This window comes from Pongo abelii, chromosome 16 (assembly GCF_028885655.2).
Source record: "Pongo abelii isolate AG06213 chromosome 16, NHGRI_mPonAbe1-v2.0_pri, whole genome shotgun sequence".
NCBI classification, from domain to species: domain Eukaryota; kingdom Metazoa; phylum Chordata; class Mammalia; order Primates; family Hominidae; genus Pongo; species Pongo abelii.
Genome location: NC_072001.2, coordinates 95,894,193 through 95,909,071, shown reverse-complemented (window position 1 = coordinate 95,909,071; position 14,879 = coordinate 95,894,193). Strand labels below are relative to the sequence as shown.

The 14,879-nt window shown below is 47.3% G+C and overlaps 1 pseudogene; it reads right to left on the bottom strand.

Annotated features, from left to right (window-relative positions):
- Positions 1–4,956: 4,956 nt before the first annotated feature.
- On the bottom strand, positions 4,957–8,756 carry LOC129050202 (ankyrin repeat and SOCS box protein 9-like; annotated as a pseudogene).
- Positions 8,757–14,879: the final 6,123 nt, after the last annotated feature.

Sequence of the window (14,879 nt, the reverse complement as noted above, 5' to 3'; positions counted from 1 at the left end):
CTAGGGGAAATGCTGGGAAGGCCATTCCGGGCAGTGAGCTAATGCATGAGAAAGGGCAGAAACATGTCTGGGAGACAGCTGAGTGCAGTGGGGTGTGGCCTGTTGTTTGGTGTGGCTGGAAGGTAGGGGAGAAGGGCCAGAGACAAGGCAGAAAAGGACAGTAGGGGCCTGTGCCCCCAAAGCTGGGGCAGGGACTCCTCTCAGCCGAGGTGCTCCAGGGTCCCCTTCAGCAACCTGAAAGAAGGAGCCAGGGAACCTTGGAGGCCTGGTCACAGCAATGCAGGGTGATGGTGCCATTGAGTAGGACCTCTGTCTTCCTGCATTTATCTCCCCAGCGTTCCTGTGGCTTTCACGCTGTGGAGTTGGTTTGCCTGCCAGAAGGGAAGTTCTCGCAGCTGTCGGCTCTTAAATCCAAGGAATTGGCTGGGCGCGGTGGTTCGCGCCTGTAATCCCAGCATTTTGGGAGGCTGAGGTGAGTGGATCATGAGGTCAGGAGATCAAGACCATCCTGGCCAACATGGTGAAACCCTGTCTCTACTAAAAATACAAAAATTAGCTGGGTGTGGCGGCGCATGCCTGTAATCCCAGCTACTCGGGAGGCTGAGGCAGGAGAATTGCTTGAATCCAAGAGGCAGAGGCTGCAGTGAGCCAAGATCGCACCACTGCACTCCAGCCTGGGCGACAAAGCAAGACTCCATCTCAAAAAAAAAAAAAAAAAAAAAATTCCAAGCATTTGTGCGAAGCTTCCAATTAGTCATCAGCAATTTTCAACCTTTATAAGACGAAAAAAATTTTAGAAGCTTATATATTACAGTAAACCTAGGGAGGAACTGGATTTTAGTGCATCTTCTACTTTGGAGGGCAATAGGGCAAATGAAAATATTAAAAGTGGGAAGAGACTAAGGCAACGTCTTCACTAAAACAACTGTTTGGGGCCGGGTGCAGTGGTTCATGCCTGTAATCCCAGCACTTTGGGAGGCCAAGGTAGGCAGATCACCTGAGGTCAGGAGTTTGAGACCATCCTGGCCAACATATGAAACCCCGTCTCTACTAAAAATACAAAAATTAGCTGGGCGTGGTGGTGGGCGCCTATAGTCCCGGCTACTCGGGAGGCTGAGGTAGGAGAATCACTTGAACCTAGGAGGCAGAGGCTGTAGTGAGTCAAGATCATGCCACTGCACTGTAGACTGGGTGACAGAACTAGACTCTGTCTCAAAAATAGATAAATAAATAAGTAAATAAAACGAAAAAACAAACAAAAAACTGGATTCCCTGAGCCTGGGAGGTCCAGGCTGCAGTGAGCCATGATCACACCATTGCACCCAAGCCTGGGCAACAGAGATCCTGTCTCAAAACAAAAACAAAAACAAAAACAAAAACACAAAATACAACAAAAAACTTCCCCCAAAACCCAAAAAATGAAAAAAACTTGTTGATATGCTGGGTGTGGTGGCTCACACCTGTAATTTCAGCACTTCGGGAGGGTGAGACAGGAGGATCACTTGATCCCAGGGGTTTGAGACTAGCATGGGCAACGTAGCAAGACCCCCTCTCTAGCAAAAATGAAAAAAAAAATTGGCTGGGTGTGGTGGTGCACACCTATAGCCCCACCTACTTGGGAGGCTGAGGAGGGAGGATCACTTGAGTCCAGGAGGTCAGGACTGCAGTGAGCCATGGTTGCACCACTGCACTCCAGCCTGGGTGATAGAGCAAGATGCTATCTAAAAAAACCCAAAACCATAAAACAAACACAAAACTTTTTGTGATGAAAAAACCCAAACCCTGAAATATACAGAAGTGGAAAATAATGTAATGAACCTGCATGTACCCATCACTCAACTTTAACGAATCTCAACTAATCACCAGTCTTGCTTAATCTATATTCACACCTGCTACTGTCCTTACTAGATATTTCTATTTTGTTTGTTTGTTTGTTTTTTGAGATGGAGTTTTGCTGTTGTTGCCCAGGCTGGAGTGCGATGGCTCGATCTTGGCTCACTGCAACCTCTGCCTCCCGGGTTCAAGTGATTCTGCTGCCTCAGCTTCCTGAGTAGCTGGGATTACAGGCATCTGCCACCACGCCCAGCTAATTTTGTATTTTTAGTAAAGATGTGGTTTCTCCGTGTTGGTCAGGCTGGTCTTGATCTCCCGACCTCAGGTGATCCACCCGCCTTGGCCCCCCAAAGTGCTGGGATTACAGGCATGAGCCACGGCCCCTGGCCTGGTATTTCTATTTTTATATGCCCCAATATTTCTTATTTAGAAACATTTGAAGCCTATTAAAACATTACAAGAGTCTCGGGCTGGGTGCAATGGCTCACAGCTGTAATCCCAGCACTTTGGGAGGCTGGGACGGGTGGATCATGAGGTCAGGAGTTCAAGTCCAGCCTGGCCAAGATGCTGAAACCCTGTCTTTACTAAAAATACAAAAATTAGCTGGGCGTGGTGGGACACACCTATAATCCCAGCTACTCGGGAGGCTGATGCAGGAGAATCGCTTGAACTGGGATGGCAGAGGTTGCAGTGAGCCAAGATCACGCCACTGCACTCCAGCCTCAGCGACAGAGCAAGACTCCATCTCAAAAACAAAAATGAAAACAAAAACAAAAAAAAGCATTACAAGAGTCTCATCTGAGGCCAGGCGTGGCTTCTTACGCCTGTAATCCCAGCACTTTGGGAGGCTGACTGAGGTGGGTGGATCACTTGAGGTCAGGAGTTCGAGACCAGCCTGACCAACATGTTGAAACCTCATCTATACTAAAAATACAAAATTACCTGGGTGTGTGGGAGACTGAGGCAGGAGAATTGCTTGAACCTGGCAGGCGGAGGTTGTGGTGAGCCGAGATCATGCTCCTTGGTTATAAATCTCCCCTTGTCTTTGTTGAAGTCGGGGTTGAGTCCAATCTCTCGTGCCCACTGCAAGACCCTGTGGCAGTGTTCCCTGCACCTATCACTGTGGCTCCTTTTGGATAAAGTCTGCCTTACTACCTTTTAACACATGTCATAAATAATACTTTTTCTTTAACATTCTTTTTTTTTTTTTGAGTCAGGGTCTTGCTCTGTCTCCCAGGCTGGAGTGCAGTGGCACGATCTCGGCTCACTGCAACCTCCGCCTCATAGGCTCAAGCGATTCTTGTGCCTCAGCCTCCCAAGTAGCTTAGACTACAGGCAAGCACCACCACGCCCAGCTAATTTTTGTTTTTTTATTAATTAATTAATTTATTTATTTATCTTGAGACCAAGTTTTGGTCTTTTTGCCCAGGCTGGAGTCCAGTGGCACAATCTCGGCTCATTGCCACCTCTGCCTCCTGGGTTCAAGTGATTCTCCTGCCTCAGCCTTCCGAGTAGCTGGGATTACAGGCACGCTCCACCAGCCTGGCTAATTTTGTATTTTTAGTGGAGACGGGGTTTTGCCATGTTGGCTGGGCTGGTCTCGAACTCCTGACCTCAGGTGATCCGCCCGCCTCAGTCTCCCAAAGTGCTGGGATTACAGGCGTGAGCCACCACACTCGACCTAATGTTTGTATTTTTAGTAGAGATGGGGTTTCACCATGTTCTCTCAAGCTCCTGAGCTCCAGTGATCTGCCTGCCTCGGCCTCCCAAAGTGTTGGGATTATAGGTGTGAGCCACCGCACCTGGCCTGCCTCTCTCTCTCTCTTTTTTTTTTTTTTTGAGACGGAGTCTCACTCTGTCGCACAGACTGGAGTGCAGTGGCACAATCTCGGCTCACTGCAACCTCCGACTCCTGGGTTCAAGCAATTCTCTGCCTCAGCTTCCGGAGTAGCTGGGATTACAGGTGCCTGCCACCACGCCCAGCTAATTTTTTTGTATTTTTAGTAGAGACAAGGTTTCACCATCTTGGCCAGGCTGGTCTTGAACCCCTGACCTCATGATCCACCTGACTCAGCCTTCCAAAGTGCTGGGATTACAGGCGTGAGCCACCGCGCCAGGCCTTTTTTTTAAGGAAAAAAAAACAAAAAACAAAAAACAAAACTTCCCAACTTGAATAAGGCTCCTGAGGCATGCAAGCCCTGGCCTCTGCATGTCCCCCCAGCAGCAGAGGCCCCAGCCTGCTCCTGAGCCTTTGGCAAGTTCTTCCTGGGGACCCCGTTTCCACCCCTCACCTCCCGTCTATCTTCCTTGGATCTTGGCTCCTTCATCTTTTTCTCATCTGCCTCTCAGGGACACCTTCCTTTCCCCCCATCAGTCTGCTTCTTCCCTTATGCACTATCACAGCACTTACTATGCTGTGGTATCTTACTGGTGTGATTCTTTGTGCATTTTCCTACCTACCCCTTAAGGTCTGTGTGGGCAGGTACTGTGTCTTCCCTGGCTGAGCCTAGTATCCTCACTGCCTACTGTGGTGCCTGACACATAGTAGGCATTGAATACATATTTGCTGAATGAAATAATGAGTAAAATCTGGGTAACAGAAATAATACTTAGGTCTAAGAAGGACCAGTCTTTTTTTTTGTAGTTGTTTAGCTACCTCATTTTGTTAAAAAGGACAGCTTAATAACTAATTACTTAGTGCCATTACTGCCATCTAGTGGTGACTGATGTTATTATACATTCTCAACGATACTGTACTGGCAGAGAAGGGAATCAATATATGCAAGATATCTGTTGGGTGTTTGCCTTGTTTCAGGTATTGTACCAGGAAGTTTACAGCAGTACCTGCTGGTTACGCCAGCAAAGGGAGTGTAAGCTGCTTCCCCATGGTCACCATCTAAGGAGGAGACCTGAATTCAACTCCAGGAGACCGTCTCTGGTTTGTTTTTTTTTTCTTTTTTGAAATATATTTCTTTATTTTCATTCCCGTATAGCAGAGATGGAACAAGGATAGGGATGCTGGAAAATCCTGCTTCGATCAAATCATCACACAAGTTAACGTCAGAAATCCTGTATTTGAATCTGTCTCCTCTATCCTTGCTCTGGGAAATTGGATATATTGACCCAGTTGCTGTGAGGGCTGAATTAGATGATGCAGAAAGTGCTTGGCATGCAGTAGATATGCAGAACAATAGCTGTTATTTTACACAGTCTCCAAGCAGGGAAAAAAGTCTTCATGCCTTCTAACTAATAATACAAACGTATGCAGTGTGTTTAAACTCTGGCTTCAGAGTTTAACAAATACAAATCTAATCGAAAAAATTAGTCAAACTCTGTAAGCCCAACTTGATTTTAAAATTCTAGTGGCTACAACACTCAATAGTGTTTTCACGTTGTTTGTGAATCCATTCCATTGATGCCTATAAAGATGTAGGAGAAACCATTTCAGATCCTCTGGGAGGACGAGTTTGGTTATCTTATGATGCTGCTGGATTCCAAAGCACTTCTGAATTCTAGGCATAACTGCATCAAAGAAGGGGGCCCTTCTCTCTCCAAGAAGAGCTGGATCAAAGGGCTCTCTGGAGGCACCAGCTCCACAGGACATTTGCCTTCAGCATTCTTGGCCTGGGTGTCTGCTCCAAAATCCAGCTCTTCACTGGCTGTCCTGGCCACCGCATGAAGTGGGGAATCCTGACCTCTCCCTGGGTTCATGTCTGCTCCTGACTCCAGAAGCTTCTTGACACAGGCTGACTGCTGGTTTTCACAAGCCAAATACAGTCAAGTGCCCAGGTGGCTGATGTTATGGTCAGTGTTGCCCCTATGAGCTGTAAGAGTCGACACACTCCACGTGGTCTCTCCCAGCAGCTTCATGGATGGGGGATGCCAGATCACACTCAGGTTGAACGCTGGCCTCACACTGCAGAAGCAAATTCACATAATCCCGGCTGCTGCTGACACAAACATTAAACAGTGGAGTGTGCCAATCTGTTGTCACACCATTCACCTGAGCTCCATGCTTTAATAAAATCTTTACACAAGAGGGATGACCTCTGAGACAGGCTTCATGGAGTGGGGAAACACGATCTGCCGTGATGATGTTCACAAGCCACCTCTGGCTGATGAGGTTCCTCAGAGACAGCTGATGTCCGTGGATTGCAGCTGCAGGCGTAAGAGACCAATCAGACACAGAATCACCCATCAATGGGTTTGAAAGAAGCCTGGTGTCAGGAGAGTCTCCTGGCCCCGTGGGCTTGCTCCCATCCATGCCCCCTTGTTTGCCATCCATGGTGCTCTCTTCTAAGCGAGTAAGCTCTGCGCTCCACTTCAGTTGCTCAGCAAAGTCCAAACTCCATGCTCCCCCTGCTCCTGAAAAATTCCAGTTCTGTGGCTGGCTGAGCTGCACACGTCCTGGTCAAATGGTCTAACTGGCTGGAGGCCTGCCAGAGGCCGCCTGTTTTGTTTTTTTTTTGAGACGGAGTGTTGCTCTGTTGCTCAGGCTGGAGTGGCGTGATCTTGGCTCACTGTAAGCTCCGCCTCCCGGGTTCACGCCATTCTCCTGCCTCAGCCTCCCAAGTAGCTGGGACTACAGGCGCCCGCCACCACGGCCGGCTAATTTTTTGTATTTTCAGTAACAACGGGGTTTCACTGTGTTAGCCAGGGTGCTCTCGATCTCCTGACCTCGTGATCTGCCCGCCTCGGCCTCCCAAAATGCTGGGATTACAGGCGTGAGCCACTGCACCCAGCCAGCCACCTGTTTTTTTCTTTTTTTAAAAAGAGTCTTGCTCTGTCACCGTTGCCCAGAGCTTGAGTGCAGTGGCCTGATCATAGCTCATGGTAACCTCGAACTCCCAGGCTCTAGCTGTTCTCCCCACTCAGCCTCCCGAGTGGCTAGGACTACAGGTGTGCGCCACCATGCCTGCCTAATTTTTAATTTTTGTAGATCTTGCTATACTGTCCAGGCTGGTCTCAAAATCCTGGGCTCAAGTAGTTGGAGAGGGCCAGAACAAAACGCTCCTTAATGGCAACAGACATATTTTCTTTTGTTTTTGTTTTTTGAGACAGAGTCTTGCTCTATCCCTCAGGCTGGAGTGCAGTGGCAGGATCTTGGTTCACTGTAACTTCTGCCTCCCAGGCTCAAGTGATTCTCGTGCCTCAGCCTCCCCAGTATTTGGGATTACAGGTGTGTGCCATGACTAATTTTTGTATTTTTAGTGGAGATGGGGTTTTGTCATGTTGCCCGGGCTGGTCTCAAACTCCTGACCTCAAGTGATCTGCCCGTCTCTGGCTCCAGAGTGCTGGGATTACAGGCATGAGTCACCATGCCCAGCTGACATATTTTGTAAACAGGGAGAAAAATAGGTGGCTCTTAAAATTTCAGTAAAATGTTCACATTTTTTCTTATACAACAACAGAGGACGAGTGCCCTCACCTTGAAGACCCCAGGACACCTGGATACACAGGATTTCTGTATGGCTTCTTTTTTTTTTTTTTTTTTTTTTTGGGGGACGGAGTTGCTCTGTCATCCAGGCTGGAGTGCAGTGCTGCAATCTCGGCTCACTGCAACCTCTGCCTCTCGGGTTCAAGCGATTCTCCTGCCTCAGCCTCCCAAATAGCTGGGACTACAGGCGCGTGCCACCACGCCTGGCTAACTTTTGTATTTTTAGTAGAGACGGGGTTTCACAATGTTGGCTGGGCTGGTCTGGAACTCCTGACCTCAAGTGGTTTGCCCGCCTCTGCCTCCTAAAGTGCTGGGATTACAGGTGTGAGCCACCATGCCCGGCCTCTGCCTGGCTTCTTATAGATGGTTTCTCTTGGTGTATGTTTCCTAGGCTTTTTGACTTTGTGGACTAGAAAGCTTTGGTCTCCAAGTCCCTACAAAGTTCTGGATCTTCTATAGATTAAACATTTTAACAGTCTTCATAAAGTGCATTTGAAATCTAAGGTAAACATTCATTACCTGTACACCAACCACCTCAAAGGTTTTATGAAATAAGATAGAATATACATAAAATGCATGAGACAGGTGTACTTTGCTTTATGTGTTTGTGACAAATTCACACAAGTAAATTTTTAAATTTTTGGCGAGGAGATAAATTTGGCGATTTTTTTTTTTGAGACAGAGTCTCGCTCTGTCACCCAGGCTAGAGTGCAGTGGCATGATCTCTGCTCACTGCAATCTCTGCCTCCCCGGTTTAAGCCATTCTCCTGCCTCAGCCTCCTGAATAGCTGGGATTACAGGTGCATGGCACCAAGCCCAGCTAATTTTTTTTTGTATGTTTAGTAGAGACAGGGTTTCATCATGTTGGCCAGGCTGGTCTGGAACTCCTGACCTCAGGTGATCCACCTGCCTTGGCCTCCCAAAGTGTTGGGTTTACAGGCATGCCCCACCGCTCCCAGCCAGGCAATTTTTTTTTTACCAAGAGTCAATTCAAAGGAGCCTGAGCATTAGTTTTAACAGGTAAGTCGGGTAGAAGATCAGGGAGCATGCCATAAGTGGCAGGTACACTATACTCTATTATAAAGAGGAGTGGTTTTAAACCTCTTGTTTGAGATAGCGTCTCCCTCTGTCATCCAGGTTGGAGTGCAGTGGCGTGATTTTGGCTTACTGCAACCTCCACCTCCCAGGCTTAAGCAATCCTCCCACCTCAGCCTCCAGAGTAGCTGGCACTACAGGTCACGCTACCAAGCCCGGCTAATATTTTGTAGAGAAGGGGTTTCACCATGTTGCCCAGGCTGGTCTCAAACTCCTGACCTCGAGTCATCCGCCCGCCTCAGCCTCCCAAAGTGATGGGATTACAGCAGTGATCCACCAGGCCCAGCAGTTTTAAACTTGGACTTACATCTGTGCTTGTTAAAGCACAGAACCCTAAGCTCCATCCCCAGAGATTCTGATTCAGTAGGGCTGGGGGCAGGCCTAATAATTTTTTTTTTTTTTTTTGAGACAGAATCTTGCTCTGTTGCCCAGGCTGGAGTGCCGTGGCACGATCTCAGCTCACTGCAACTTTTGTCTCCCGGGCTCAATACATTCTCCTGCCTCAGCCTCCCCATTAACTGGAATTACAGGCATGTGCCACCACACCTGGCTAATTTTTGTATTTTTAGTAGAGACAGGGTTTCACCATATTGGCCAGGCTGGTCTCAAACTCCTGACCTTAGGTAATCCATCTGCCTTGGCCTCCCAAAGTGCTGGGATTACAGGTGTGAGCCACCGCGCCCGGCGAGAATTTGAGTTTCTAACAAGCTCCTGGGGGATGTGAATGCTGCTGGCTCAGGGATGACACTTGGAGAACCATCAGAGCAATGAATTGTGCCCTGACTTACAGTAGCCTGTGTCCTGCTTCCTGTCTTTTTCTGGAGAGGTAAAAATTGATGTAGCCTCCTTGTTACCTGTTCCCCCGTTGAAAGAAAGCAGGAGAGAAGGATTTCTTTTCTGCTTTAGTCTCTATGCCTCGTGTCTTTTTTGTTGTTGTTAAAAAAAAAAAAATAGAGACGGAGTCTCCCCATGTTGTCCAGGCTGGTCTTGAACTCCTGGGCTCAGGAGATCCTCTTGCCTCTGCCTCCCAAGGTGTTGGGATTACAGGCATGAGCCACCGCGCCCGGCAGTTTGCCGCATGTTTTATCCAGCGTGATAAAAAAGTGGGCAGTGTGTGCGACCTGTGGTGGAGGCTCTCACTGTCATCACCCTGTCAGTGTTGTGGCACCTGTCTCCTCTCCGTCTGGCCTTGTACCTGGGTCCCTCTAATCCAGTTTCCAAATGGAAGCCAGAGCCCTCCTAAAACACAGGATAGGAGGTCTGTGTGCTACATACATCTTTAGTTGCTCTTGCCTCTTAGAGAATCAAATCTCTTTTCCTTAGTAGGGTACCTGAGGTCTTTATATCTGGCCTCTGTTCACTTTGTCTTCTCTCTGGTTCAGCTTTTTTGGTTTTCCACATCCTGAACTTACTGCCTATAATGTCCTCATGTCATTTCTTTGCCTATTTAATTTCCTTTTGTCTTTCTTAGTCCACAGATAAGTCTTTACATAAATCTCTGTGTGATTCTGGCACACATAATTTTATTGAATGATTGAACAAATGCATGAATGAATAAATAAGTATACAGGAAATTGATTTTTAAAAAACTGTAGTAAAATACATATAACATACAATTGGCCATCTTAACAATTTTTTAACCTTTTTTTGGTTTTTTTGAGACGGAGTTTTGCTCTTGTTGCCCAGATAGGAGTGCAATGGCATGATCTCGGCTCACTGCAACCGGCGCCTCCTTGGTGCAATTGATTCTATTGCCTCAGCCTCCTGGGTAGCTGGGATTACAGGCATGTGCCACCACACCCGGCTAATTTTGTATTTTTAGTAGAGACGGGATTTCTCCATGTTGGTCAGGCTGGTCTGAAACTCCTGACCTCAGGTGATCCACCTGCCTTGGTCTCTCAAAATGCTGGGATTACTGGCATGAGCCACCTCGCCCGGCACCTTTTTTTTTTTTTTTTTTTTCAGAGTCTTGCCTCTGCCTCTTGAGTTCAAGTGATACTCCTGCTTCAGCCACCCGAGTAGCTGGGATTACAGGTGTGCACCACCACGCCCAGCTAATTTTTGTATTTTTAGTAGAGACGGGGTTTCACCATGTTGTCCAGACTGGTCTTGAACTCCTGACCTCATGTAATCCACCTGCCTCAACCCCCCAAAAGGCTGGGAGGCTTACAGGTGTGAACCACCACACCCGGCTATCTTAACCATTTTTTTTTGAGATGGAGTCTCGGTCTGTCACCCAAGTTGGAGTGCAGAGGCACAATCCCAGCTCACTGCAGCCTCTGCCTCTGAGGCTTAAGTGATTCTCCTGCCTCAGCCTCCCAAGTAGCTGGGATTACAGGTCTGCACCACCACACCTGGCTAATTTTTATATTTTGTTTTTTAGTAAGAGATGGGGTTTCACCATGTTAGCCAGGCTGGTCTTGAACTCCTCACTTTAGGTGATCTGCCCATCTCGGCCTCCCAAAGTGCTGGGATTACAGATGTGAGCCACCATGCTCGGCCAATTTTTTTTTTTTTTTTGGAAACGGAGTCTAGCTGTGTAGCCCAGGCTGGGGTGCAATGGTACGATCTCGGCCCACTGCAACCTCTGCTTCCCGGGTTCAAGTGATTCTCCTGCCTCAGCCTCCCAAGTAGCTGGGACTACAGGCGCCTGCCACCACTCCTGGCTAATTTTTCGTATTTTTAGTAGAGATGGGGTTTCACCATGTTAGCCAGGATGGTCTCGATCTCCTGACCTTGTGATCCACCTGAGTCGGCATCCCAAAGTGTTGGGATTACAGGCGTGAGCCACCGTCCCCGGCTACCAGCCAATCTTAACCATTTTTAAGTGTACGGTTCAGTGGCAATCAGCACCACCATCCATCTTCAGAACTTTTTCATCACTCAAACAGAAAGTCTGTACCCATTTAAACAACAACTCCAAATTCCCCTCTGCTTTCAGTTTCTGGCAATCACCATTCTACCTTTTGTCTCTATGAATTTGACCACTCTAGGTATGTCTCAGTCTGTTTTCTGTTGCTGATAACAGAATACCTGAAACTGGGTAACTGATAAAGAAAAGGACTTTATTTCTTACAGTTATGGAGGCTAAGTCGAAGGTTGAGGGGCCATATCTGGTGAGAGACTTCTTGCTGGTGGGGAGTCTCTGCAGAGTCCAGGGTGGTGCAGGGCATCACATGGCAAGGGGCTGAGTGTGTGCTGGTGTAGTTCTCTTGTCGTCCTTTTTTTTTTTTTTTTTTTTTAGATGGAGTCTTGCTCTTGTTGCCCAGGCTGGGGTGCAGTGGTGCGATCTTGGCTCACTGCAACTTCCACCTCCCGGGTTCAAGTGATTCTCATGCCTCAGCCTCCCGAGTAGCTGGGATTACAGGCATGCACACCACCACACCCAACTAATTTTTGTATTTTTAGTAGAGACAGGGTTTAGCCATGTTGGCCAGGCTGGTCTTGAACTCCTGACCTCGAGTGATCCGCCTGTCTTGGCCTCCCAAAGTGCTGGGATTACAAGCATGAGCCACTGTGCCCAGTCTGGTGTGCTATTTTCTGTATGTTCTTTTCTATCTTTCACATTTTGTGCCAGGTGCTATATATTTCCTATTTTAAAATAATGTTGAAAAGAATGCAGATAACCTGTCCGGTGGGAGAAGTGGTTCATTTTTTCCAGATTTTACACAGAAAGGGATGCTTTGTGGCCTAGAAATAAATATTAAGTCAGTAAGAAAAACCCTAAATTAAATTAAACTTGGTTGGTTAATTTTCTTGACTCTCAGGAAAGGTTAACCATCACTCTGATTCTTTGACTGCTCCAGGGATTTTTAAATAACTGTATCTTATTCACAATGTAGTGATTAGATCTTTTTAGTATTCAGAAATTGACCTGAAAATGCCCCATCCAAATGCATTTAAGGGCAAAATCTCATTTTTATATAGTTTCTCTTAGCAGCTGCTCAAGTGCAAGCTCTTCTGAGTTTCTGTTTCTTCTAAACTGTCTATAGCAGCAAGGAAAAGCACTTTAAGATGAATTTGATAGGCCAGGTGCGGTGGCTCACACCTGTAATCCCAGCACTTTGGGAGGCCAAGGTGGGTGGATCACGAGGTCAGGAGTTCGAGACCATCCTGATTAACACGGTGAAACCCTGTCTCTACTAAAAATACAAAAATTAGCCGGGCGTGGTGGAAGGCGCCTCTAGTCCCAGCTACTTGGAAGGCTGAGAAAGGAGAGTCGCTTGAGCCTGGGAGGCAGAGGTTGCAGTGAGCCGACGTTGTGCCATTGCACTCCAGCCTGGGGACAAGAGCGAGACTTTGTCTCAAAAAAAAAGAGAAGATGAGTTTGATAGCTTTGTCCTAATACATGCTTATGTCTGGATCCAAAGGGGACAGAGTCTCCAGCTTGGGGGGTGATGGATAGGCCTTCCTGCAGAGTGGATGTTTATTGATTACTAAAGCATCTATTTGAGTTAATCACTATCATTTTCATCACAGTCTCATTGGTGTCTGAGCAGTGTAAGAATATCAGCTCATCTTTGAGCTGGATTTCACCCTGTATTAGTTCATTCTCACATCGCTATAAATAACTACCCGAGACTGGATAATTTATAAAGAAAAGAGGTTTGGCCTGGTGTGGTGGCTCATGCCTGCAATCCTGAGAGGTGAAGCCAGCTGGACTTCTGGGTTGGAGAACTTTTCTGTCTTACAAGAGGATTGTAAAATGCACCAATCAGTGCTCTGTAAAGACACACCAATCGGCACTCTGTGGCTAGCTAGAGCTTTGTAAAATGGACCAATCAGCACTCCGTAAAATGGACCAATCAGCACTCTGTAAAGTGGACCAACCAGCAGGACATGGGCGGGGACAAATAAGGGAATAAAAGCTGGCCACCCCAACCAGCAGCGGCAACTGGCTGGGGTCCTCTTCTAAGCTGTGGATGTTTTGTTCTTTCGCTCTTCACAATAAATCTTGCTGCTGCTTACTCTTTGGGACCGTGCTGCCTTTAAGAGCTGTAACACTCACCGCAGAGGTCCGCGGCTCCATTCTTGAAGTCAGCGAGACCACGAACCCACCAGAAGGAACCAACTCCGGACACAATCCCAGCACTTTGGGAGGTCGAGGCAGGCAGATCAGGAGGTCAGGAGATCGAGACCATCCTGGCCAACATGGTGAAACCCCATCTCTACTGAAAATATAAAAATTAGCTGGATGCGGTGGCACATGCCTGTAATCCCAGGTACTCGGGAGGCTGAGGCAGGAGAATCCCTTAAACCAGGGAGTTGGATGTTGCAGTGAGCTGAGATTGCGCCACAGCTCTCTAGCCTGGCGACAGAGCGAGACTCCGTCTCAAAACAACAACAACAACAACAAAAAAAAACAAAAGAAAAGAGGTTTAATTGACTCACAGTTCCACAGGTTGTACAAGAGGTGTGACTGGGGAGGCCTTAGGAAACTTACAATCATGGTGGAAGGATGAAGGGGAAGCAAGCACGTCTTCACATGGCAGTAGGCGGGAGAGTGACTGAAGGGAGAAGTGCTACACACTTTCAACCAACCAGATCTCATGAAAACTCACTATCACAAGAACAGCAAAAGGGGAATCCGCCCCATGATCTAATCATCTCCCACCAGGTCCCTCTCCCAACATTGGGAATTACAATTCAACATGTGATTTGGTGGGGACACAGAGCCAAACCATATCACACCCCATTCAAAACTATGAGATTATAAAATGGTCCTTCTCCTGTCACTCAGCTGACTGTAAATTCGTGCTGGCACGTCCACAGCACGGCAGACAGGTGAGTGACTCCTATGTGCTTTGGACATTTGTGACAAATAACTTTTCTGTTTCAGATATTCCAACTTAATAAAAAGGTAATATACTCATTATGTTCCTGTTTCCCAAAAGACACTGCTTGGGAATTCTGTTCTATCATCAATGGAGCTGTGATGACTCTGGATGTCACTGGTAGTGGCCAACATTTCTGCAGCTCCTTCTCAGTTACATCCTCAACACAAACTCCTCACCGGGTATGATGGTTTCCAGGATTTGATCCCTGTCCCATCTCTGTTCTCATTTCTTCACGTGCCCACACCTTCATAGTAATGTCTCCTGCTTCCTAATCACTAAGTTTTCTGAGCACATTGTAATTTTCCTTATTTCTGGCCTTACCTTTTATTTTCCTCAACTGCTAGGATGTTCTTCCCTGTCCCACATTGCCTGGTCAACTGTTTCTCAGAGCCCAGCTTAGGTCGGAGTAGGGGGGCCTTTCATTGTAGGTCAGAGCAGGTGACCCTCTAAGGCTTTCATGGTTCCTTGTGATGGACATTTTGGTGGCTCCTTCTACCCACTGCATTATAATTGTTTGCTTATATTTGTTGTATTGCAAACTCCTCTGGGCAGTGATTCTCAAACTCCTCTAGTGAGCATCAGTATCCAGGGACTTGTTAAAGCCCAGAGTGCTGGGCTCCACTCCAGAGCTTCTGATTCAGTAGGTGTGGGGTGGAGCCTGAGAACTTCATTTCTCA